Source organism: Peromyscus maniculatus, chromosome 1 (assembly GCF_049852395.1).
Source record: "Peromyscus maniculatus bairdii isolate BWxNUB_F1_BW_parent chromosome 1, HU_Pman_BW_mat_3.1, whole genome shotgun sequence".
NCBI lineage: Eukaryota > Metazoa > Chordata > Mammalia > Rodentia > Cricetidae > Peromyscus > Peromyscus maniculatus.
The window spans coordinates 100,422,647-100,447,444 of record NC_134852.1 but is presented as its reverse complement, the minus strand read 5'-3'; positions in this window follow the sequence as shown (position 1 = coordinate 100,447,444).

Sequence of the window (24,798 nt, the reverse complement as noted above, 5' to 3'; positions counted from 1 at the left end):
AGGAGGCGTGGTGAGCTCTGGATGTATGACCACACTCTATGCAAATGGAAACTCTGTGCAATTGAAGTTTAATGTGATACCACTGCATGCACCAGAATGGCTAAAGTTCTAAAGATGGAAAGTTGTAGAACAGCCTAGACTGTCCTTTGTGGCTGGGGAAGGCAGAGTGTGAGGTCCACCCACCATAGAGAACTGGCAGCATATACTCAAATTGGACACGTGTGTGCCTTTTATATCAGGCACTTTTACTCCAGTCCATGCACTAAAGGTGCATGCACATACTGTCCCTGGAAGAACCTTTCTTGAATGTTCTTAGGAGGCTGCACAGATGACTAGTGGTTAAGAACACTTGTCGCTCTTTCAGAGGATCCAAGTCTGTTCCCAGAATGTTCCTAGCAGCACTGCATATTGGAGCCCAGCTGCGAACACCCAAGGAACCATCAACAGTAAGAGGAATAATCATGAATGATGTACAGCTTACCAGACATTGCATGTATGAAGCATGCATACACAATTTGACTGTTCAGAGTTAGAAAGCAGGCATGACCCATTTGTGTTGTTAAAAGCCTGCTGGTATTGGGAAATAGGGGTGGAAAGACTGAGATGAAGGGAACATGTGATGACTTTCTAGAGGTGCTGGTTGCTTTATTTCTCGAGCTGGGAGTTGGTACAGGGCCTGTATAGTGACTTACACATGCTGGGAAGCTGAACTTTCCTATAGCTGTTATACTTCAGTGAAAAAAAAATGTGAAGCCAGGCATTGTAGTATGCAAGAGACTGAGGCAGGAAGATGGAGAGTTTGAGACCATACAGCACTCACAGCTTGAGGGTAGCTTGGCTTACATAATAAGGTCTTGCTTCAAATGAACAACAATAGCAATAAAATGGAAACAGCTCAGATGTCCATTAATAGGTGGATGGACAAACTATGCTCCGTGATAAAAGCAAATGAACTGTGGATGTGTTCAACAGGGTTGGAACCGTGGCCGGAGAGATGACTCAGCCATTAAGAGCACTTGATCCAGTGACCAAGGACCTAAGTTGAGTTCCCAGCGCCCATGCTGGCCAGTTCACAATTGACTGAAACTCCAGCTTCAAAGGCTCCAACACCCTATTTGGCTCCTCAGACACCTGCATACACCTGCTACACACACACAGACACAGACACATAAATAAACATAAAATTAAAAACAGACAAACATAGATAGAAGTTAAGTATTTGGAGTGAAAGAGACCAGGAAAAAAAATTGATTTATTTTTCCTAAATGAAATGGGCTTGGGGACCTGAATTTAAACCCTAATTCTATCATTAATCACCTGTATATTCTAGGACATGTTTCTTGTCAATGCCTCAGTTTTCTGGTCTCTAAATGTTTATCAAAAGATTAATTGAGATTGAGTAATGTATGTCAAACATTTAGGTGACACATAAAATTTTGTAGACTATACAAGTTATGATTATGATTTTTTGTGACACACCTCTCTGTAGCCCACACTGGCCTCGAACTTACTATGTAGCTCAGGGCAGCTATTCTATCCTCATGCCTCAGGCTCCTGAATACTGAGTATTGAGATTCTGAGATTGGGAATTGGGATTGGGATTCTTCTTAAGTAAGAAACACATGTTAAGTGCTAATCTAGAATGTAACCTGGTGCAGGGTATGGTAAATTCTGCTGCTGATTATTAATAATAAAAATTAACAAGGTATGGAAAACTAACTACAGAGGGCCTCCTCTTGCCTCTGGAGAATAGTGTAACAAAACAGAAGTGAAACCAGTCTATGCAGACCAGCCTGCACTTCGCTGGACTTGGATCTTTCCCGTCACCTGGGGAAGTCAGGATTGATTTATGCAGTGGAGACAGGGAGTGGGCGCGTTATAACCGTATTGGATGCGTAGGCAAAACAAGCCTTGGCCAGAATTCCTCACCACCAACTCTGGAGCAACTATAGCATCACCAGAATGATGTGCTGCCAGAAGCCTCAAAGTGAGGGTGGTGCCACTCTGCCAGTTCACCACAGGAGATTGTACCCAACCCGTGGCCAGGAGCCCACAGTGAACAAATTACAGGACAGAGAACTGGAAGTCCAGGCAGTCACAGGCCGAATGTTGAAGTCTCCCTCAGTGTTGGGCACTGCTGAGGAAACTAGCTACCCAGGGGTGTTCATCAGTAAACACTATGGTAGGGTAACAAAATGGCTATAAGGTTGCTAGAAAACTAATAAAATACCCTGATATTTGTTTTTCTAGCCCAAGGGTATAATGGTTCTTTCTTAATACTTTTCTACTCATTATATCTTTTTGGAGGCAGGTCTATTTTTGGATTTAATGAGTTCCTGAAAATTTATATGAAAAGTATAATATATAAAAGTGAAACAATAACCTTACCTATTACGTGAGGAATTTTATCCCCAAGAACTAAACAAATTATAAATTCTCCAGTACACAGTATACATTATGAATATTTTAATCCTAGGTTAAAAATAGCAACCCAAGTTCTATGTCATATATTTGATTATTTAAAATGCAGAAAACGTCAAGAGTAACAACAATAACCAACCAAGTTAGAGTCGGTGGGGATGGCTCAGTGGGTAAAGTGCTTGCTACGGAAATACATGGACCTGAATTTGAATCCCTAGCACCCACTGACAAAGCTGGGTCCAGGCCACACATGCCTGTAACCCAGAGTTAGCAAAGGGTGGGCGTTTGGTGTGTGCGGAGTGTAGACGTGGAAATAGGCTGGACAACCAATCGGACTGAAATGGCAAGCTCTGGGTTCAGTGAGAGACCCTATCTCAGAAAAAAAAAAAAATTAAAGACAAGAGCAGCAATGTAGATCCTTGAAGCCATCTTGCTTCTGCATGTTCTTGCACAGGCTAGCTATCTGCTTGTGAGTGTGCATGTATGGACACACACACACACACACACACACACACACACACACACACACCACTAAAATTACTCATCTATTGTGATTTATTATCTTAATTTCTGCTTGTTCTTGGTCAGCTTGAAGCACTATTATAAATTTAGCTGACCTAGATATCTGGATGAACACATGTACAAGTCCTAAGAGTACAAGGACAGGACAAAAGGGGACCTGAATCACACATTGTGACCGTAAGTCTCCAACCTTCTAGAGTAGCAAAGCCAGTCATGTGCCTGACTTCATCACCATTACCACCAAGTAGCTAGCAGCAACAGCAGCTCCTGGCTTTGAGTTAAAACCCCAGCAGAATAGTTCTTCAAGTATGTGACCCTCTGATGTAGAAGGGATAGTGATATCCAGATAGAAGACTGAGGCAAATGAATATAACAACTTCTAAAATGGACTCAGAAGAAGCAAAAAACACATCATCTTGGTTTAAAAATTGACTGAAGCCCTACCATAAAGTAAATAAGCCCTACCATAAAGTAAATAAAGAAAACCATCTTTATTCTTCAGTGAGGAGAGAGGAAGGAGGAAGGGCAAGGCAACTCCAGCTGCCTGTTGTCCTGTGCCCATGCTTTCTAAAGTTGCCTACCTTGGTCAAGTCCCCCATGCACTCATATGCACACCACAGCCTCTCTTTGTTTTAGGCCAGAGACCTTTAGGGAAAAGCAAGTCTGGACAGCTGCAAAGGGAGTGCGTGCCAGATAACGAAGCTTATAAAATAGATGGCTAGGTTCACCAGACATAAGACTGAGAAGGAGCAAGAAGAGACTGAGCAGGGGAAACAGAGCAGAGCCTGAAAAAATACTGACTTGTGAACGAGGTGGTATGTAAGGCCATCATACTCATAAAACAAAAATAGGACCAATCACAACCCAGGGCTGCCAAAGAAATATAATAGGAGCTACAGTTGACTAAAGACAGTTTTCTCCTCTTGTTTGCTTTGCAAACAATAGTGGTAAGATGCAATAAAAACACACACAAGAACTTTAGACAGGAAAAGAAGGGACCTTGCTGGAGCCAGGCTGTGGCTGGCTGGCGGTGCGGCCACAGGATGCCTCAAATTGCTCTCATTAAGCTGCAAGTGTGTGGAATTCCAGATCTGGTGTGGGAAAGGCATTTTAGGGTGGCATATGTAATGTGTGAAAATTGGGTTGTGTAAAAGTTAAATATGTGAAAGTTAAGAACCATCTGTGTCCACATTCCACTTGGCTTTCCCCAGGGCTGGACAATATAAATCTTCCATCCTAAACTCAGGGTCACCATAACAATGACTAATGTCTGTATACAACTTCACCACTTAGTAGTTTACAGAACACTCTTACTAATTCTTCTACTTAATCCTTACCTTGGAAGGCTACTACATCCGTAGTTTACTCCTGAGCAAAGAGAGGGAACAGAAATTTGAGTCTGTAAACTTACAGAAAATAGAGGTTTTTCAGAAAGGCAAATTTGCAAACTATTTTCCAAAAGATGATTCACAGATTGTTAATACTTTAGGATAAATCTGAGTATGCATTATAATTTCCTGGGATCTTGTAAACTTTTACACACACACACCTACTCTAATCTTCCATTTCTGATCTAGTAGGAGCCCAATAACTTGAATTTCTAATAACTTCTTAAGTAACTGCTGGTGAGGTTCTAAGATCCACATATCAAGAACTGTTAGCATAGGAGTCTCTCTGGAGAAAGAGCAAGTTAAATTGCAATGTGCTTTCTGTGAAACAGAAAACAATAGCTTTGGTTCTATAGAGAAGAGGATAGGTGATGTGAAAATAATTACACTAGAATAATAGAATAGGGTATAACTTCAGTCTGGAAAACAGTTTTAATGCTGTAAGTTCATCTTCTACACAAATGGAGACACCTATGGTGTACTAGAGATAACAAAGATAAAAGATAGTGTGTAAGACACAATGAAATATTCTCAGGGGTCTGGCAAATGTTTGTGATGTCCAGTCTATCAACCACAGGTCTTAAGGTAGAGCTGCTTTTGAGGGGTTGGGAGGAGAGAGAGCAGAACTGGGTGGAACTCCCTCAGAATTGTTTCATTGACAGTCTCTGGATTTGGGGCTTAGGGATAATTTTTAGTTCCTTCTTTTTATTTCTATAGTGAGTACATCTTATTTATACAGCAAGTAAATAAATCTGTCTTTAAAAGGTTCTCAGAGACTTTTAGAACCTCCATTTAAAGGGGAAAATACGATTTTTAAGGCCACTGTTAAAATTCTATCCCCTTTGTTTAAGCAATCTCTCTGATACAGTTACACATTTCTTGTAACATAATTCATATAAATGGCAATTTGGGAGTATTTACTAGTGCAAAAGGGGGTATTATACTAGTCAATCAACTAGTGTCGAATTACCACATTTCATTGCATAGAGGCTGTTATTAAGGCAGGTCTAAACTAACCCCATCCCTCTCCCCACTCCTCATAATAATCTAGTTTCATCTGTCTTCTTACTACTCTGATGAATTTTGTTTCACTGTGTCTGAATACTTCCCTGAAGATACAGGCCAGCCTCTGATATTCGTATACAATTAATGTTTCATTTCAGAAAAAGAACTCTAAGCTGGTGCATGCTGTGGTATGTTGCCTACAACTTGTGTCTGTAGCATAGGTTCATACTCCACGGGTCTCAGTGTAGGGAAAATTTTCTCCCTAGAGGAAGAATGAATCAATGGTTGAAACATTAGCTGCATTTAAATAAACATTTCCCAGACAGACTAAATATAGTTGTTGTTGTTTTTTCTGTAGATAGCTTAACTCAAACTGTTTAAAATCATTCTTTTTTTTTTTTTTTTTTTTGGTTTTTCGAGACAGGGTTTCTCTGTGTAGCTTTGCGCCTTTCCTGGGACTCACTTGGTAGCCCAGGCTGGCCTCGAACTCACAGAGATCCACCCGGCTCTGCCTCCCGAGTGCTGGGATTAAAGGCGTGCGCCACCACCGCCCGGCCTAAAATCATTCTTATTTTATAATATATTCATAAACATACCCTTTGAAAATTAAGCTAATACTGTATATTTTGTGTACATAAATACCCAGTTCTGTGAGGTCAATGAAAGTCTCCTATCATTAAAAAAAGGCTATATCTAGACTTTTAGAGATTAAAATCTGTACACATGAATCAGTAAGAAACAAATGACAGACATTGTAGATGAGTGGTTCCATGGAGTTAGTTCATTACAAACTACACGAGGAGAGAAGCCATCTTCAAATTCATGTGTAAATATTTTGGTATGTGTGTTCACACCTATGTATGCCTGCATGTACATAACTGTGTGCATGTGTGGAGAGGTCAGAGGTCACCCTAAGGTTGTGTTCCTTGGAGCCTTCAACTTTGTTTTTTTTTTTTTTTTAATCTCTTATTGGTCTAGAGCTTGCCCACTACCCACCAGCCCCGCAGATCTTCCTGTCTCTGCTTCCCCATTGCTGGGTGTATAGTCTAAACTCTTTAAATACTACAGTGACAGATTTTTGGTAGCTCAGAATGCTTGACAGTATAGTGATCCCAACCAAGGTTGCAAAGTTTATTGAACTGAAATGAATCTTGGTTCTGAGAGGTTTGCTTTAAGGACCACACCCCCTCGCCCTTCAGCATGACCTCTCACTCTGCTTCTTCATTTTGCAGCTACAAGCCTTTAGTATACTAATGATCTTGGAAATAAACCAAGGTGAAGTATATGGCAGGTAGGATGCTTTGGGCCATAAGTAAGGCTCACATGTACCAACTGGAAGGGTAACTTCACGTGTTACTGGATAAGAAGTTCTGAGTGAGGGTGAGTGGATACAGCAGGTTCAAGCGCCTACCCAAGAACCAGGATTTTCTAATCCGACCAATCTCTCTCCACCATCATCAGGCTTATAGCAAAGTGATGCTGCAATTCTCAAATGTGAAGACAGTCCAGACAAGGATAGGCAAATGGACCCAAGGGCTTGACCTGGACCATTGCCTGATTTTATAAGTAGGCTTTATGGAAACATATGTAAGGCTATTTTTTTATAGGGCATATGTGAATGAATTTGGATCATAACAGGTATGAGTAGCTACAAGAGAATTTGAAAATTCTCAGAGTCAGGTCAGAACAAGAAACAGCCAGCTCACTCACTGCTGCTCATTGCTCATATTAGCTGTTACTGTTTCCAAAGGGCCATTCATCTCTCCCAATAGTGACTCATGCTTCCACAAATGTTTATTAATCCCCCCCTCCCACACCGTGTACACGGGTAAACAAGGAGCTTCTAACCTTCTACACCCTCACTTTGTATTTGCTGTGGCAATGAGATTGCCTCTGGACTTTGTGTGAGTAGACTTTTCTTTTGCTTTCATAAAAGAGAGGGAATGTAGAGGAAAGAGGAGAATGGATAGAGGGAGGTAAGAAAGACACACACACACACAGAGAGAGAGAGAGAGAGAGAGAGAGAGAGAGAGAGAGAGAGAGAGAGAGAGAGAGAGAGAGAGAGAGATATTTAGACAGGATATATGTTTCTCAAAAAAAATGGTTAAAGTGACCCTCGGCATTTCTAAACTCTTCTTCCTTGTTGTTCCTAATCTTTGAACTAACCATTCTCTAATTTCTCTTCTATTTCCACACTAAAGTTGTCTTCTTCATGGGGCTCCCTTTCATACTTAATCTGATCCTGTAACAAGGTAGAGAGAGGAGAAGAAAGACATGGAATATATCCTGAGTCTCCTATGAGACAGCGGTTGCACAGGGCGGCCTACTCACTTCCTGTCTTCACATCTGAAGCTCTTGGTATGCAATGCAGGCTGGGTCAGTAGAGGGAGACTTTGATTCATAGTTACCAAGGAGAGTGCAGGTCCAGTGTGTTTGGCAGTCATCTGACAGTCTTTTATAATTAGGCTCCTGCTAAATGAGATGCTCTTTCTAGTCCTTCCCTTCCCTAGTCTGAGGTCTTGGAAATGAAAAACTAGATTGAACCTAGAGGTGATCCTGAAAAATAATTCACATGAGGGGACACATTCATAAAAGGAGATTAGGCAAAATGTTCATGCTGATCACAAAGAGAATGACATCAATTTTCTTTGAAATTCAATGGAGAGAAAACCAGCATTTACTGAGCATTTTCTCTGTGCCATCTATATTAACATTCACAATATCCTGTGACTTATTATAATTATGTGATAATATATCTCGCTTACGAACAGAAAAATCTGACCATACAGAGTAAGAAGTATGGTTTAATAGGCCCATAGAAGCTTTTGATATTTGTTTGGCTTCTCAGAGAAATATAAAGGAAGTAGCCTTTATGGGTATCACTACATTTAAATAAAGTAGTAGCTCAGGGTGGCCTCAAACTTGGGATACTACTGCTCCCACATCCCAAATTGCTGGGATTGCAGGCAGGTGCTGCTGTGGTTGGTCTTTTTGTTCTGTGTAATATCTCAAGAGATGACTACATCAGCTCCAGGATTTACACATCTCTCAGAGGGAGGAAAAAGATAGGGCTAGCGTATCAGTCTTTATTTCATTAGCAAAACAAACTTTCCTCCAAACCTCTTCATCAGACTTGTATTTAAGTACCAGTGGTTGCAACTGGTCACACGGATACCTACTAAGAAAAGAAGGGGATAACTAGCACTGTCAAGCTCACCAGAGACTAGATGTGCACAGACAACAACCCAACCTGACCCACTGCCTGGTTTTTGTATACCCTTCTTGCAACACAACCAGCATCCATTCACGTGTGCATTGTTTACAGCTGTTTTCACACTACAGTGGCAGAGCTGTGACAGACTGAGGGCTTCAAAGTTCAATGCATGTACAATCCGGCCCTTTACAGAAAACTTGGCCAACTCCTGATTATTCTAATCATGAGCCCGTATCTATGGTGAGGCATTTTTCTCTCCCAAACCAAACTGGGAGAGATTGTGATAGGAAAAAAATAAAAGAACCCTGTCAGATAGGTCAGTCATTTGCAGCGGTTGTTACTTCTGTTTAGAAAGGCTAAGTGAACGGCAGAAGAGCAGAAGTTGAATAAATATCGTCTTGAGCTCAGTGCTTTCTGACATCACATCTGCTATGGCTTGGGTATAATAGAAAGGGCTCGTGTGCTGAAGGCTTGGTCTGCAGCTGGTGTGGCACTGTTGACATTGGATTATGGAGGTGCTAACCTCAACAGTGAACTAATCATCTATGAAGTCATTTTTACCGGGCTATTAGGAGGTGGGTACGGGATGAAGGAAATAGGTCACAAGAGGCACATTTTGAAGAACATATGTTGCCTATTGACCATTCTCATCTCATTCTCTGTCCCCTGTCCACCATGAGGTGCCACACTGACCTCCTTCCTTCTCTCCACATTGGTGTTCGGCCTCACCATGCACAGGGGCCAGAAGCAATGGAACAAAGTGGCCCTGACACAGAAGTCTGAAATTCTGAGCCACATAAAGCTTTCCTCCCTCCCGCTGCTTTCACTGTGATAAAGCACTAACTAAAAGTGCTCTTTTGAACTAGATCATGTTTGGGGGAATTTTTTTTTTCATCTGCAAAGGAGCTGTCAGATCTGCCTTGTAATTCAGTTGAGCCATTAAGTGAGTTGTACAGAAGATATAAAAGCAATCCATCTAAATAGTTTTGCAAAACGATTGACCATTTGCTTTTAAATTGTATGTCAGTATTCATTTCCCATACTGTTCTCTCTCCCATACGTGCATACACTAGAGAGCTCACCTGAGTCACCTTGGGATTTTTTTCTCCTCTCTCTTACTTCTCAAACACCTGAACACACAGTAAAGACTAAATGAAAGTGTTATGTTCCATCCCACTGTTAATGTCATATCAAGGAAATAACATGTGATTTAGGTTTGCCTGTTTCTTCCACACAAGGCTGTGCCCATGTATTCTGCACTTGACATATGTATGACAGCTGGATGGCATCTGAGCACCCATCAGCTGGTCCCTTGCAAATGAAAATGATTGTGGTTGCAGTTGGAAGGTAACACAGTTGTGTAGTTATCTGTGGCCTGGCTGAGCATATCGTTTTATATGATGGCCACAGCATCTCTGTAGTCGCAGCCTTGTCTTGCTTCCATGCCTTCATTCAGTCTGCAACCTTGAAAGGGTATCACAGGTGGTCAGAGAACTGAGAGGGATGGATGCATTTTGGAACAAAGAAAAAGTTGATAAAGTAGGTGGCTTTAGAAAACCCGTTTTTCTTTTCTTTCTTTTTTTTCTCCTCTAACCTTTCTCCATAAGTCAGTCTGAGGGGAGCTGGAAATACCATTTGTCCACTTCCTGTCTTCCGTTCCATTCTTGAGAAGCTTCCTAAAAAGCTCTCCACCTCTCATGCATGTCTTTGTCTACTCCTCTGCCTAAGGGATGCTTTTTCCTTAGGAAGGAATGTTCTAAAACACCTTTTGTCACTGGGATAACTCTTCTAAAGTTATGCTTTATAGCTGGTTCCCTCCAAAAAGCCTTCCTGGGTGGTTGTAAGTGACCCTAATATCATAGCAGTTGAGTCCTGTGAGCTGGAACTAATTGTCAGCCTGTTTGCGCCTTGTATGATTCTATTAGCAAAACCTGTGAGGAGCTACCTGGTGCTTATCCTGTGTCCTCAATAAATAATTAGCAAATGTAAGAATAAGGAAGGAGTGTAGAAAGCATAAGGCCCCCGAGGGCCTCTAATAGGTCAGGCCGTGGGTTTCTAACTCACATTTGATTCCCTACCGCTTTCTAGGAGGTTTTATTTGCTCCTCCTGCCTTGGAAACTGCGAGGCAGAATCAGAGCCTCTGTTTGGAGATCTTATCTTCACCGCTCCCCACTGGGTGTCCTTTCTTCCTCTATCTCTCCAGCCTGGCATTCCTCCTCCATTCCTGTTCAGTGCTGGAGTCTGTCATCCTGGATGGAGTGCAAAAGCTACAGTGTAATCTGACTTTCTTTCAGGGCCACTGACCAGAGGAAACAAAAGCTAGACCGAGAGGCTCTCCTGATGCTGACCAGCCAATGGCTCGGCAGCTGCTCTCTGTGTTTAAAATTCCTTATCTGGTATGGCTAGCAAATCCTCAGGCCCGCAAGTCAACTGGAAGCTTATCTCTGGGGCTGCTGCTTCAAAGAGATAGACACACACTGTTCCTCGGGGTCAGATGCTCTGTGTCAGTGTGAGAAGGGAGGCGTTTGGATCTGTCAGTTTAGCACGTGGAACACAGCCCATTAAGTTCTTTTTCTTTTGTTTCAAAGCAGAGTTCATTTTCCCCTTCTTGTATAATCAGTGCTTTAGGCAAAGGATGAAAAGGGGAAAGAAAGGGTTTCTTAACAATTTAGTCCATTTGACATGCTTCTCTTGAATATTTTACTTTATTATTTAATCGTTTAGATTACCTGCACTTGGAAATGTATATATAAATGGATTTGGGGCTTTTTTCACTATAAAAATAAAATGAAAATGGTTCCTCAAGTTTTTATACCATTGGATAAATGTGATTTTCATGGCTGATTCATTGTATATGTACAGAGTAAGCTGTTTTATTTCCTCATTTAGATGTGGCAGGTATTTTGTTGGTTTCCAACAGTTTTCATTTGTTTTGTTGTAATGTCTTGGTTGAAAAGGCTTTTTCTTATGTACACTTGAATTTCCTGGAGTGATAAAATGGTAGGTATACTATACGGTGACTATCAAAAGACAATTTGACAGGAAGTTTCTTCTCATTCATGTTTTTGCCACGTATGTGGCCTGACCACTGTATGGCTGTCTTATTTCATAAGAAAAGATCAGCAGAGGTTTAGTTTCCACTATTAATAATGACCAACGTTTTTCTCGTTGAAATTTTTTTGGCTTAGTCTATTTATGCCCATTTCCTATGTCTCCATTTCCCATATTTTTTCTTGTTCATTTTTGTGTGAATTGCTGACGTTCAGCGATGTTGCAAGTTAGAATTCGTTGTTTTCCATTTGATTTTGTTTTGTCTGCATCATATTTTTTTTTAAAGTACTTCAGTTGTATAACATTGTGCTATTTTTCTGTTACTTTCAAATGTAAGGTCTCCCCCTCCCAGATACTTGATAATCATTTTTGTTATTGCTTGGGTGCTTTGAATCCATTTTCCCTTCTCTGAGTTATCGCCCGTTTTCTCAACCTCAGCTCATTGTCTGACTCTTCCTCTGTCACTCAGTCTTGACCAGTTGGAGTGCCACATCCCTCTTCTCACTGTGATAAGTTTAGGAATAAGCTTGCAACTAAATCAAGACCACTGTGAGATATATACAAGAAACACAAGCAAAAATTACATCATACTGTTGTGGAAGAAAAGCCAAATTTTCTGCTAGGAATGTGGGAGGACACAGACTAGAGCTTTAGTAAGGCATCTTCCCATCACACAGACTGTAGGAGTGAAGCTTTCACTTAGGAGACCAGACCCAGATGGGGGGATTTAGATTCCCAATGATACTATTTAAACTGGTCCATCAACCTACACTTAAAGATAAGGTATCTATACTTTCCATTCCCTGAGCTAATACATCTTTACTCATTTAAGCCAGGTTAAATGGAGTTTCAGTGAATACCAACAGAGACCTAATGCATGGGATATCACTGCCTGCCTATTTTCTTTCCTAATGAAATGTTGGCTACAGTGTCCTAATCCTGCCATATTTCTCCTTCTGCTTCAACAGTGTAGCAGTTTCCTCAGAGATTAAACATTCCTTCCTGTAGGAAAGCTCATGAAAACTGAGGAGGTTCCAAAATGGGCTGTTTAAAACTTAGAGAGAAAACAACTCAGAAGCTTCAGGAAGTCCCTGAAACCGGCCAGATGCACAAGCCCCTGCCTCTTGCCCCAAGCTTATATAAGCAGTTAGGACTGCTAAGATACATTCTTAGCCAAGCCAAGCCACCCGGAAGATTCTCCAGCCAGATAAACTTCCTAGAAGAGAGACCAGCTCTGCTGTCTCAGAGAGGCTCAGACCAATTGAGCGGCCTGGAAGAGACACTATCACACCCACAGAGCTGCCTGCAAGCTGTGCAAAGAGCACCAGGGGTTCAGCTTTTGTAATTTGTCACCCATGCTGGGGTGGGCTTTTGGAGATGCAGCTATCTTTAAATTATTTTTGCTTCTGTAAGTAACCCCAATAAAACTAGTTGGTTCAACAGCTTCCTTCTCTTCAATGCCGAAGGTAGTGCTGTATAAACAGCAATGCTCGGCAAATGTCTGATGGATTCTGTTGAGTTAAATGTGAGTGGACCCCACATTTCCTAAAAGTCACTTTTGAAAAGTCTTCTGTTTATAAGCTTGCTAACCGCCACTATTGTCCCTAATCAGAAAAGTAATCTATAGAAGTTTCTAATATTTGATCTCTCTGTGTGTTTCGATCCACTTTAAACTGGAGCTGTGTGTAAATATGTGCTTGGAATGTTCACTGCATGCTTCAACAAAACAGACAGGAAGGTGTAGAGTGCCTCCCTCTTGAATCAGCGGCTCAATAAAATGTAATGTTTACTTTCCATCCTTTGTAAAAAAACCGGTTTTTCTATGGAGCTTGATTCCTTTCACACAAAGCTACTGACATCCTCTCAAATAAAAAGGGGCTGAGAAATGAGACGTTTTCCTGGTGATTACCATGAAGACTTGGCAGCAATTCTGTACCCAAACGGCCATGAGCTACTGCTATTGTTCACTGTTTAGGAAGCCTGCTCTTTTCCTTTGCACCCATTAAACGAAAATGTCATAGTCACAGGGAAACACTTGCAGAACACATCGGGGAAAGACATTAAATGATGTACCCATGTGGGGACAGCTGGCAGTTCTTGATCTTTTTTCCTTTAATAATGACTGGATTGGGTTTCAAAGTGAACTAGGTAGGGAGGGTCTTCTGCCATATCTTTATGCAAAGCAAACACTAGAGGAATACAGTGAATTGATCATATGATTGTCCCATCTATTCCTAACTGTAGCTGAGCCTGGTGGGCTATTTACTATGTGTCACGTACTGCCAAGCATTTGACATGTATTACATCCATTTTTACACATGGAACTTGGATAAAGTGCAGTTACTTAAATGAGTAGTACGTGGTTATACAGGCTGTAGTAGAAGAGCGAGGGTGCATACCAGGTAGTCTTGCTTTGGAGCTCAATCATTATGTCTTATTGATTTCCAGAATGTATTCCCAGGTAAGTTGACAAGCTTGTGGTAATAAAGGAACATGGTCTCTGGGGGAAAAGTCATCTTTCAAATCTATTCAGATTTTAATTACACTCACCTTTGATTTAACTTACAGATATGGGATTTACGTTTAAGAATGTTGATTGCAGCATTGTTAGCAAGGGCAGGAACATGCTGAATGTTCATCAATAAATAAAGCTCTACTTAATAGTGACATGGTCATACTTGTCAGGAATCTCGTGAATGAATTAGATCTAGATCTATTGACTTGGAAGTTTATTCACAGTATCATTAAGTAAAAAAAGCAAACAGCAGAGAACAATATAGCATGTGATTCACTTTTTATCAAATAATGAGCAAATATATGTAGTATCTGGAGAAGAAAGGGAAGGAAGTACATTCAAACATGGTAAGAAAATGGAACGGGGCGGGGGAGGGGGAGGGCTCATTGAACAAAACACTTGCTATATAGCTCAAAGATCTGAATTTGAATCCTCAGAACCCAAAATAAAAGACAGGTACAGCAACACATGTCACAATGCCAGTGCTCCTGGTGAGATGGCAGGTGGGGACAGGGACAGCAGAATCCCTGGAAGTTCAAAGGCCACTTAGCGCCGGGTGGTGGTGGCTCATGCCAGCACTCGGGAGGCAGAGCCAGGTGGATCTCTGTGAGTTCGAGGCCAGCCTGGGCTACAGAGTGAGTTCCAGGAAAGGCACAAACCTGCACAGAGAAACCCTGTCTCAAAAAAACAAAACAAAACAAAAAAGCCCCCTTAGCCTGGAATATACAACAAATGGTTTTTTTTTTTTTTGGTCTCAAGGAAGTTAATGACCACCAACACTTGAGGTTGGCATCCAGTCTCCACAAGTGCCATGGCATGCCTGTACTAAAACACACATACATGCACACATCTCATAAACACATACACATACCCCACACATACATGTGCAAAATTAAAAAAAAATATGAGAAAACAATGAAGAAAACAACACAGAATCACATCCAATGAAAATGTCAGATATACTTCCACAGCATGATTGCATGTCTGTAATAATTGACCTTGTATTTAGGAGAAGCTGGAAAGCAGAAAGGACAATTGTTACACTAAGCATTAATTTACTAATGATTGTGTTAAGATGTATTCTTGAACTTTGGCCAGTTTTTAATATGAGTTTTTATAATTGTCATTATCATGTGAAAAGGATTACTAATCCTTTTAGAAGAGGGACAAGTCTCAAATCTAGAGGCGAAATGAAGTGTGGCCAGTTTGCTGCAATGTAAACATGGTCTCTGAGGAGTGAGACAGAGGCAGCTTTGCCAAGTCTCATGGCTGGGACCGAACTGGTATGAGACTAGTTCCCACATCCCTAGTCTGTGACTTACTTAGCCTCAGATCACAGCTACCATGTTTATATGTATTTATTGAAGTCCCCACTCGTAACTTCAGAAATTTTGAAATTCTGTATGGCCGTTATAAGAACATTTTTAGTCTATTCATCGCTCTACATAGCTATTTAACACAGTGATGTGGGTACATCAGCACCAGCCAGGGGCATATTCCCTGCTGAGGTTGCTCCTGCCACAGAACACACACAGATTCCTTCCTTTCAGAAAGATACTCTGTGAATGAGCATGTTCACATTACAATGCCCACTATACAAATAAATAAACACATAAAAGAATGCTTTTTTTTTTTTTTTTGGCTGGGGTTGGAGTGAATACTAGGGGGCTAACTAATGTTTGTTTGTTTGTTTATTTGTTTTCCTACTTAGGCTATCAAATGCCCATTACCTTACCATGACATGTGAGGCTTCCGTAATCTGACCCTGATCTGTTTGCTCAGGGTGGTGCTCCACTTCCTTCCTCCATCAGTACGGACACACCACATTTCTGATTGTTCCCTCAATACAGTGTGATTTTGTAAGTTGTTCACCTTTCAACATGGCAGTCACTAGGGCTGGAAGTACTCTTCAAGAATCAACTTAGAACTCACTTTGGTCAAAGAAGCCCATGCTTACTTTCTCAGAGAATTCTCAAGGTTTTCGAATTTTTTTTCTATTACCAAGCTATAGTAAGTTCAGGAAGTTGGAAATCACTTCAAGGCTAGCCTGGACTTGCTACATATCAAAACTCTGTCCTAAAAAACAAAATTTTAAGAAGTTGTTAATCTGTGAAATGAGAAATTATTCATTGCTACATGGTTTTAGTGAAACCCATGTAGCAATGAATAATGGTTGAAAGCAGGCAAGAAAAATTACCTTAAAGATAGGAAAGTTCCTGAGCTGATAGGATTTGACTCTAGCTGGATTGAAAAAAAATAATATCCCAAGAGAGACTGTTCCACTGAAACACAGACACGTGTAAATAAATGCATGTGTACATGGAGATTTCCAGGTCTAAAGTCAAAACCACCCCTTCTCTATGGATGTGGATAAAAGAGACTGTCATTTCAGGGCCATTACCAAAACCATCCTTATTGAGACAACGCTATAACAGAACATATTCTTCTGGGTCAGAAAACAGTGTTATAAGTGGGATTTCTATCTACCTTAATAATAGGAAACAAAGGCATCCTTCAAAATATAGTAATGTTAATATTCTAGTTTGTTTAACAGATTCATTTTTTATGACAGCTATTAAATAAGCATCATAATTTCTGTTTGGTGCTATGTACATTGAATCTATCATAAATCAGACCACCCTAGTATCCCTGGACACTGGTCACAACAAGCTCTTGGAATTTGGCAGTTGTGGAGACATGAGCCAGTAATTCCCAGCATCATTCTGCGTGATACATGGTGAACGGTATTCCCATGCAATTTCTAGGGCCAGTCACAGGCTAGTATGGTTCTCAGTGTACTAGCTCAAGCTCCACTGTTTTCTTTTCCACTAAGAAAGCATATCAGAATACAGTGAGCACAGGGTTGCTGTAGAGATGATTTTAAATATGGTCTACTTCTGTTAGTTTTGGAACAGGGTCTGGCTGGCCTCGTGCTCTCTATATAGAACAGACTGGCCTCACAGTTGCAGCAATCCTCCTGCCTCTGCCTTCCAAGTGCTGGAATTGCAGGTGTGTACCACCATGCCTGGCCTACTTTTGAAAAGTTAGTTACCCATGCTCATTTCTAGCAGCCACACTCTGGTTCTGTCCAGCTTTCAGAATTGAATCTGTCAAGGATTTTACTAGGTAAGTGATAAGATTATATTTTTATTTTAAAAATACCAATTGATGGATAGAAAGGTTGCTGCTACAATGTTTTGGAAAGACACAGTGATGTCTAAGTCAAGACTGTGCCTATGAGGATGGAGAAAAAGGAAAAGTTTGAGATGTTTTAACAAGAGAATTCATAAAGTAAATGGATATTGATGAGAGTGGGTGAGGGGAGTGGTATGGAAGAAAGAGATTTTGTGTGGTATATGCACATGGGTGTGCTGCATGCACATGAGTGTGCAGGTGTGTGTGTGTGTGTGTGTGTGTGTCCATGAATGTTCAGAGGCCAGGGCGAAACATTGAGTGTTCTGCTTTATTGCTTTCTGTTGCATGCCTTTGATACTGGGTATCTCACTGAATCTGAAGCTAGGTTGAGGTCCAGAAAACCCCAGTAATCTCTGCACCTCCCAGAACTGAGATTACAGGTTTATGTGTGTGTGGCTATACTAGGAGTTTCCTCCAGTCCTGCCTGGCCCATGGTCAGGACAAATCTCTCTCACCTGCCAGTCCTGCAGCCGCTTAGACCCAACCAAGTAGACACACAGAAACTTACATTGCTTACAAACTGTATGGCCATAGCAGGCTTCTTGTTATCTAGTTCTTATATCTTAAATTAACCCATATCTATTAGTCTATAAGTTGCCACATGGCTCATGGCTTACTGGTACCTTACATTTCGCTTTTCATGGTGGCCGCTGGCAGTGTCTCTCTGCTTCAACCTTTCCCTTCCCAGAATTCTCCTCTCTCCTTGTCCCGCCTATACTTCCTACCTGGCTACTGGCCAATCAGTGTTTTATTTATTAACCAATCAGAGCAGCACATTTAACATGCAGACCATCCTACAGCACAGGTCTGCAAAGGCGCTGACCCACTGAGCCATCTCTCCAGCCCAACATCTGGTTTGCCTGAATGAATGAGAACATAATAGTAACAGTACTGATGGGAAAGGACTGCAGAAGAGTGCTGGTTTGGGGTGAAATAACATACTTTATGTTATATACTCTAAATTCACAATGGAAATTCAAATGGAGAGGACAAAAATACAGGTCTGGAGAATAAGGTAGAAGTTTAGATATATACTTAGGAATAATTAGTTGTGATCAAAGCAGGAAGATCTAGAGCTTGAGGCCATAACAAGACCTATATAGCAAGAATATGTCTAAAAGAAAAGAATAATTAGATTATAAATTAAGTCAAGGTGGCTGTGTATAAAGTGAAAAGGAAGGCAGGTGAGGGATAAGGGGCTGGGAGCAGTGAAATGTATGGGCCGATCAATAAGGGAAGCAGCCAGGTGAGAAAGGATAAGGAGCAGTGAAATGTATGGGCCTACCAATGGGGGAAGCAGCCAGGTGAGAAAGGATAAGGAACAATGAAATGTATGGGCCGACCAATGGGGGGTAGAGGGGGAAGCAGCCAGGTGAGAAAGGATAAGGAGCAGTGAAATGTATGGGCCGACCAATGGGGGAAGCAGCCAGGTGAGAGAGGATAAGGAGCAGTGAAATGTATGGGCCGACCAATGGGGGAAGCAGCTAGGTGAGAAAGGATAAGGAACAATGAAATGTATGGGCCGACCAATGGGGGTGGGCAGCCAGGTGAGAAAGCTGAGAAGACAGCAGAGGCATTGAGACACATCAGCAGAATCAGAAGGGGTCATCATCCAACAAAGGGTGGAGAGAAATCCAAAAGGAGCAGTGTTTGGTGATACCAAATCCTCCATGGAAAGCAAGGGAAACAATGGGAAGTATTCACTGGCCTTGGCAATCAGAAGTTTGCTGAAGACCTTTAAAAGGACATCAAAGTCCATGGGCAACAAAAGCAGAAATGAAGAGGCAGGACCTCATCAAAGTGAAATGCTTCTGCACAGGACAAGGGAACAATCAACACAATGAAAAGGCGACCCATGGAATTGAGGAAAATATTTGCAAATCATATATCTGATGAGGGGGATAACATTCCAAAATAAATACAAGGCACTTATGCAACTCAATAGCAAAAATCAGATAATCCAATCTAAAAATGGGCAAAGGACTTAAATAAAGATGGGAGCTTTCCCAAAGAAGAGATATGGATACCCACAAGAACTAGAAAAGGTTTTCAATATCTCTAATCTCCAGAGAAATGCAAATCAAAACCATCGTGAGACATTATACCTGTTTGAAAGGTTATCAAAAAGACAAAAGAGCCAGAACAATGGCTCAGTGGCGAAGTGCTTGCTGTAAAAGCCTGGATACCCAGATCAATGTGGAAGAAGAGACTCAGCTCCATGCCCCCATCCACACACAACCATAAATGAATGAATGAATGAATAATAAATAAATGAGTATATAAATCTAATTTTTAAAGAGACAAGAAATCATAGTGTTAGTCAAGGATGTAAAGAGAATCTCCACACACTACTGGTGAGAATGGAAATTGGTAAAAGCGCTGTGAAAAACAGTACAGAGTAATTAAAGATGGATAGGGTCCAAAATTAAAGACAGGGTCACCATATGACCTAGGAATCTCATTTCCTCTTTTATTTTATTCCTCTAAAATGAAATGAATGCTTAAAAGAAACGTCTGCACCCCCACGTACATTTCAGCAATGTTCACAGTAGTGAAGACATGGGAACAGCCTTCAATGTCCATTGTTAGATGAATAGGTAAAGAAACTGGGTCACATATACAATAGACTATCATCCAAACATGAAAAGGAAATTTGTCATTTGTGCCAATGTGGGTGAATCTTGTGGGTGTGCTGCTAGGTGAAGTAAGTCAGATAAAGAAAGACAAATCCTGGATGATTTCCTTTATGTGTAGAATATAAAACTATTGGACATGGAGAAGCAGAACATAAGATGGTAGCTGCTGGGACCAGGGAGAAAATGGAGAGAAAGGCAAGCAGATGTTAGTCAAGGGGTCCAAACTTTAAATTTCAAGATCGGTAAATTCTGGAGATTTCACGAATATCATAGTGACCAGAACTACACTGCATCGCAGCATTAAAGTTTCTTGATTCTTGAATGTTCCCGCCATCCATGCAAACACATCACTAGATGAAGTGACAGACACATGACTGTATCTTGACTGTCGTGATCATTTCACAATATGAATATGTATCACGCTGCACATCCTAAACGTATACAATTTTATTTCAATCATACCTCAGTAAAACTGGACCGTTCCCCCAAATTAAAAAGTAACCAGGTGAAAAGAGTGATGTTAATTTGCTTAAGTTTAGTACTCATTTCGCTCTGTGCAAGTATATCCAACCTCATATTGCCCACCTTGAATATAGGCTCAGGAAAAGAAAATAATTGAAATACAAGTAAAGAACAGTAAAGCATGTGGAGCTCAGACTGAACTGCAGTGGGTTCAAATACAAGGTAAGGAGCAAACAGGTCCAGAAGAATCTGGTGATGAGGGAAATAAGGAGAAATAGCTAACATTTGTTGGGTGCTTGTGTTGTCAGGCATTGTGTCCAGCACGTGACATCTCATCTAATTTTATGAGCTATAATCAGTTATTATCTCTCTTGATATATCAGAAACATACTTGGGAAGCTAAAAGGGGTAAAGATCACATAGTAAACATGAGATTCAAACCTAGTACTGACTGACACAAACCTAAGATACTGACCACTGCAGAGGAGAGGATGGAGGCAGAGGGTAACTTTGTTTATATGTTTTGAAAGTTTTGTTTTTTTTTTGTTTTTCCAGTCAGGGTTTCTCTGTGTAGCTTTACGCCTTTCCTGGAACTTGCTTGGTAGCCCAGGCTGGCCTTGAACTCACAGAGATCTGCCTGGCTCTGCCTTCTGAGTGCTGGGATTAAAGGCGTGGAAGGCTTTTTAAGAAACCCTGGGGCGGGGGGGTGGGGGGGGTGGTATTTTGTTTTGAGGTGAAAATCACGTCATGCACACACAAAATCACAGGAGGCTGGTTTTCTTGTATTACTATCCTGGTATCAGATCTGTAAGCAACGGGAGTGAATGACTCCAATTCTTTGAATATGAGACCCTTACACTCAGTCGGTTAACTGATCAGTGATTGCCATGTTCTGAGCACATAGGTAGAGGATAGAGACCATCAATTAAATGCCAGCTTTAGCTTTCTGGGCCTTTCTGAAAGAGCAGCCAGGGAAATGCTGGAGAGTTTCAGATCCAGCGCTTGTTTAGACCTGAGCTGAAAGGAACTCAGAAGTGTGTTGTGGCTACAGTGCCTTTTCAGGGGTCAAGCGCTGATGGAGTGGCCCTATGAGATTGTTTTGTATTGGGATTTCTGTTTGTTTTTTTGTTTTGTTTGTTCAGATTCTACATGGAAAGTTCTGAACTCTGCATTTTATTCTGAAAGTATACTTCCTGAGTTGCACCCACTGTGTGCTAGCTGTGTGCCAAATGCTCTGAGGGTAGAGTGACAGTCTTCAAGAATCTGGGAGTGCCGTGACCACATTTGTCACCCAGTTCATATCTCTTTAATTTCTCCGGTCAAGTGTACTTTGTCTCATAAGCCTTGTTAACAGAAACTCAGCATCTCTTCCTCCTGAACTATTTAAGAAACAAAAACACTTTCTTGATCCAAAGGGTTATGACCCACTTCTAAAAGCTGGATCTGGAGACTAGTGAGCTAACTGATCTAGGCATTTCTTCCTTCTGTTTTTGCCATGTTGGGTCCCTGCTGTGTGCCTTCAAGGTCTTTTGGGCTTGGGTTTCATTGATTAGTTGGCTGGTCTCACCTGGATTTTAGAAGTAGGTCAAAGCCCTTTGGATGGAAGAAATGTTTTGATTTCTTAAATACTTCTGAGGAGATGATACTCAGATCCTCTTCTGGCTACAAGGACTGCCAAGCTTTACATGGAAGGTTCAGCTCCTTAGAGTCCTTCATCTACACTCAGCATGTTCCACTATTTCCCAGTGGCATCCGGTCTTAGTCAGAAAGTTTTGCTTGCCTGGCACTGTGCAGATGGGCCTTCCATTGCAGCAAGGGCTTCTTAGAAGACCTTATTCCCAATCCATTTGAGGGGATGCAGCCAAGAACCTCAAACAGGCCAGAACCTGCTTTCTTCTTCTTTTCTCTGAGCTGCCACTTTGAACCAGTGCAGGGTTACCATCCATATTCTACCCTTCACAATATATCCATCATAACAGATTGCAACATGAATAGTGCCCCTTGGATAGAACAGCTCACCATCAGCTTACACCCTTAACCCCTAATCTCAGCTTTCTCTCTAAGGGGAATGGGAAAGGAGATATAACTAAGACTAAATCCATCTCATTTTTTCAAGGCAGTCGGTTTCACTCAAGTGACTTGCAAAATAAAGATGTTCTGTTCCAATGTGATTTCCTTAAGTTTTCTTTTAAAAAATGTATTTTTTCTGGTTGTCTAGGCACCTCATTATAAAAATAATAATAGCCACCATTTGTTCAGTAGGCATGGTACCAATACTTTACATTCACTATTTCATATCTCTTATTGAAGAATTATGAGTCCAATAGAGGACATAACATGTGCAGGAATTATAGTCCAAGACAGAATGTGAAAAAGATTACAGAATTAGGTAAGTGCAATGGATCAAGGGAACTCTTAGAAGGGAGGGACCACTTCTAACCAAGGCTCATTCAATCAACATTAAACATTAAAAAATATGTGCGTTTTACATCTCCATCTCAAGAATCTCACAGACCGTGAAGAAACAGACAAAGATCACCCCCGTAGTATGATGTCATCTGAAGATGGAAATCAAGTCCATTTGCGTAGGCTCTTTGGAAGAGGTAAGCATGGAAGCTACGTATGCTGAATGATCGAGAGACTTCTAGTAAAACTAAAGTGGGCATCCCTGGTATCACAGGGTTACACCTGGACCTCATTATACCAGCCCCATCCCCCGGAAGAGAGAGAGAGAAGCAAGGGGTTGTTAACTTCTCCACTCATTTCTCCTTTGAGGCCCTAATTTTGAAGCCTTTAATGGTAACCAGTCCTTCCCTTCCATACAACTGGCTTCTTTCCCGCTGCAGATTGCCCTTCACTCTCCTTTCCTTAACTCTGTGCAGTTTGTGACTTCCTCTCCAATTTACCAATTCTGATTCACGTGTTCCTTCTTCCCCCTACAGAGAAGAAACAGCCAGTTTTTGGAGTTTCAAACTTCTTGGAAAAAGGCCAAGCTTCCATAAACCCCAGAATATTATTGTGTGAATTAAAATGTTCACATGCTATCAGCCATGCAGTTACTCCAACGTTTATTTTGGAAAATATTACATTTGGAAAGTGGGAACCCTTCCAGGGCATTCCTTTACCTTAGGATATCAGTAGACACAAGGGTATTTTGAGATCATTCCTTGCTCAAAAGCTAGCAAATAATCTGTACAAATAGACACATAAAATTGCCTTAAATAACGTTAGTTAAGGACTCTGGGGCTTTACAAAGTTCCTATAGGGTATTAGTTGAGAAATATGGGGCAGAGGCTGCAATTCTAGCTCACTAAAGCAAGCTTTCAAAATGCCTTTGAGTTAACTCCCATTTGGCTCTTCTTGCACATTTCTCTTCCAATCACTGACCTTCCTTGCTGAATTTTATCCAAGATCTTACATGCTTCAAGCCCCATCTCTCTGACTGCAAGAGGCAAAGCAGCCTGCGTTCTGGAGCAGACCGTATCTAAAACCAATGACTTAGGTACCCAAGGGCCCCCCAAAAATGTCCATGTTTCTCCTTCAAAACCTTTTCCACCCTTTTTCTTCTTGGCTTGATTTTATAGTGCTAAAGCCTCAAGAAGAGAGAGCCAAGAGAGGCCTGATATGCTTGCTAATGCACCTTGTTCTTTTGGGTGGCTCAACTCCCAATGATTATGATATGTTTTCAGTGGCTACAATACAAGCAATACAAGCAAGATAGGAGGGGGCGGCCTTGAGGGAAAAGGGCTGGAGTGATCGACGGAGTGCAGTACTTCTTGAGTGTTCTTTAGCCTTTGAAATTTGATAAGGACTAAAATTCAGCATTGTTCTTCATTTCATTTATGAAAGCAGAAAATCCAAAGCTGTGGAGAGGGTAAGTAGGAGGGGAAAAAAAGAGAGAAAGAAAAAAATGCATAGAGGAAAAGTAGCAGGACATATTTTAACAGTCAGCAATGATCACCTATGGGAAAGTAAGTGTAATGACATGGGAGGAAGAGGTAAAGGCAGACTCCTGAATTACATATAGTTCTCTAACTTTTTTCTTTTGCATTGAAGATGTAGTTATATAGTATGTGAGTAATGAAACATGAAGAACCATGACTAAAATAAAACAAAAAGCACTGAAAAAAAATATAGAATTCTACATATGAACCAAAAGCTAGCCAAGAAAAGTCAAATTAAAAATAGCAAGTCTAAGGTGACATCATAAGTTCAATCTTGGGGAAAATGTAAATACACTCAGAACCAACTGATAGTATGCATAAAAATTAGGATCTATTTCTGGGTAGTGATAGAATTAAAAGAAAATTTAACTTCTGCTTTGTGTAATTCCTCTACTATTTGAATTTTTAGTTTTAATGTGCATTGATTTTCTTCTGATCAAATAA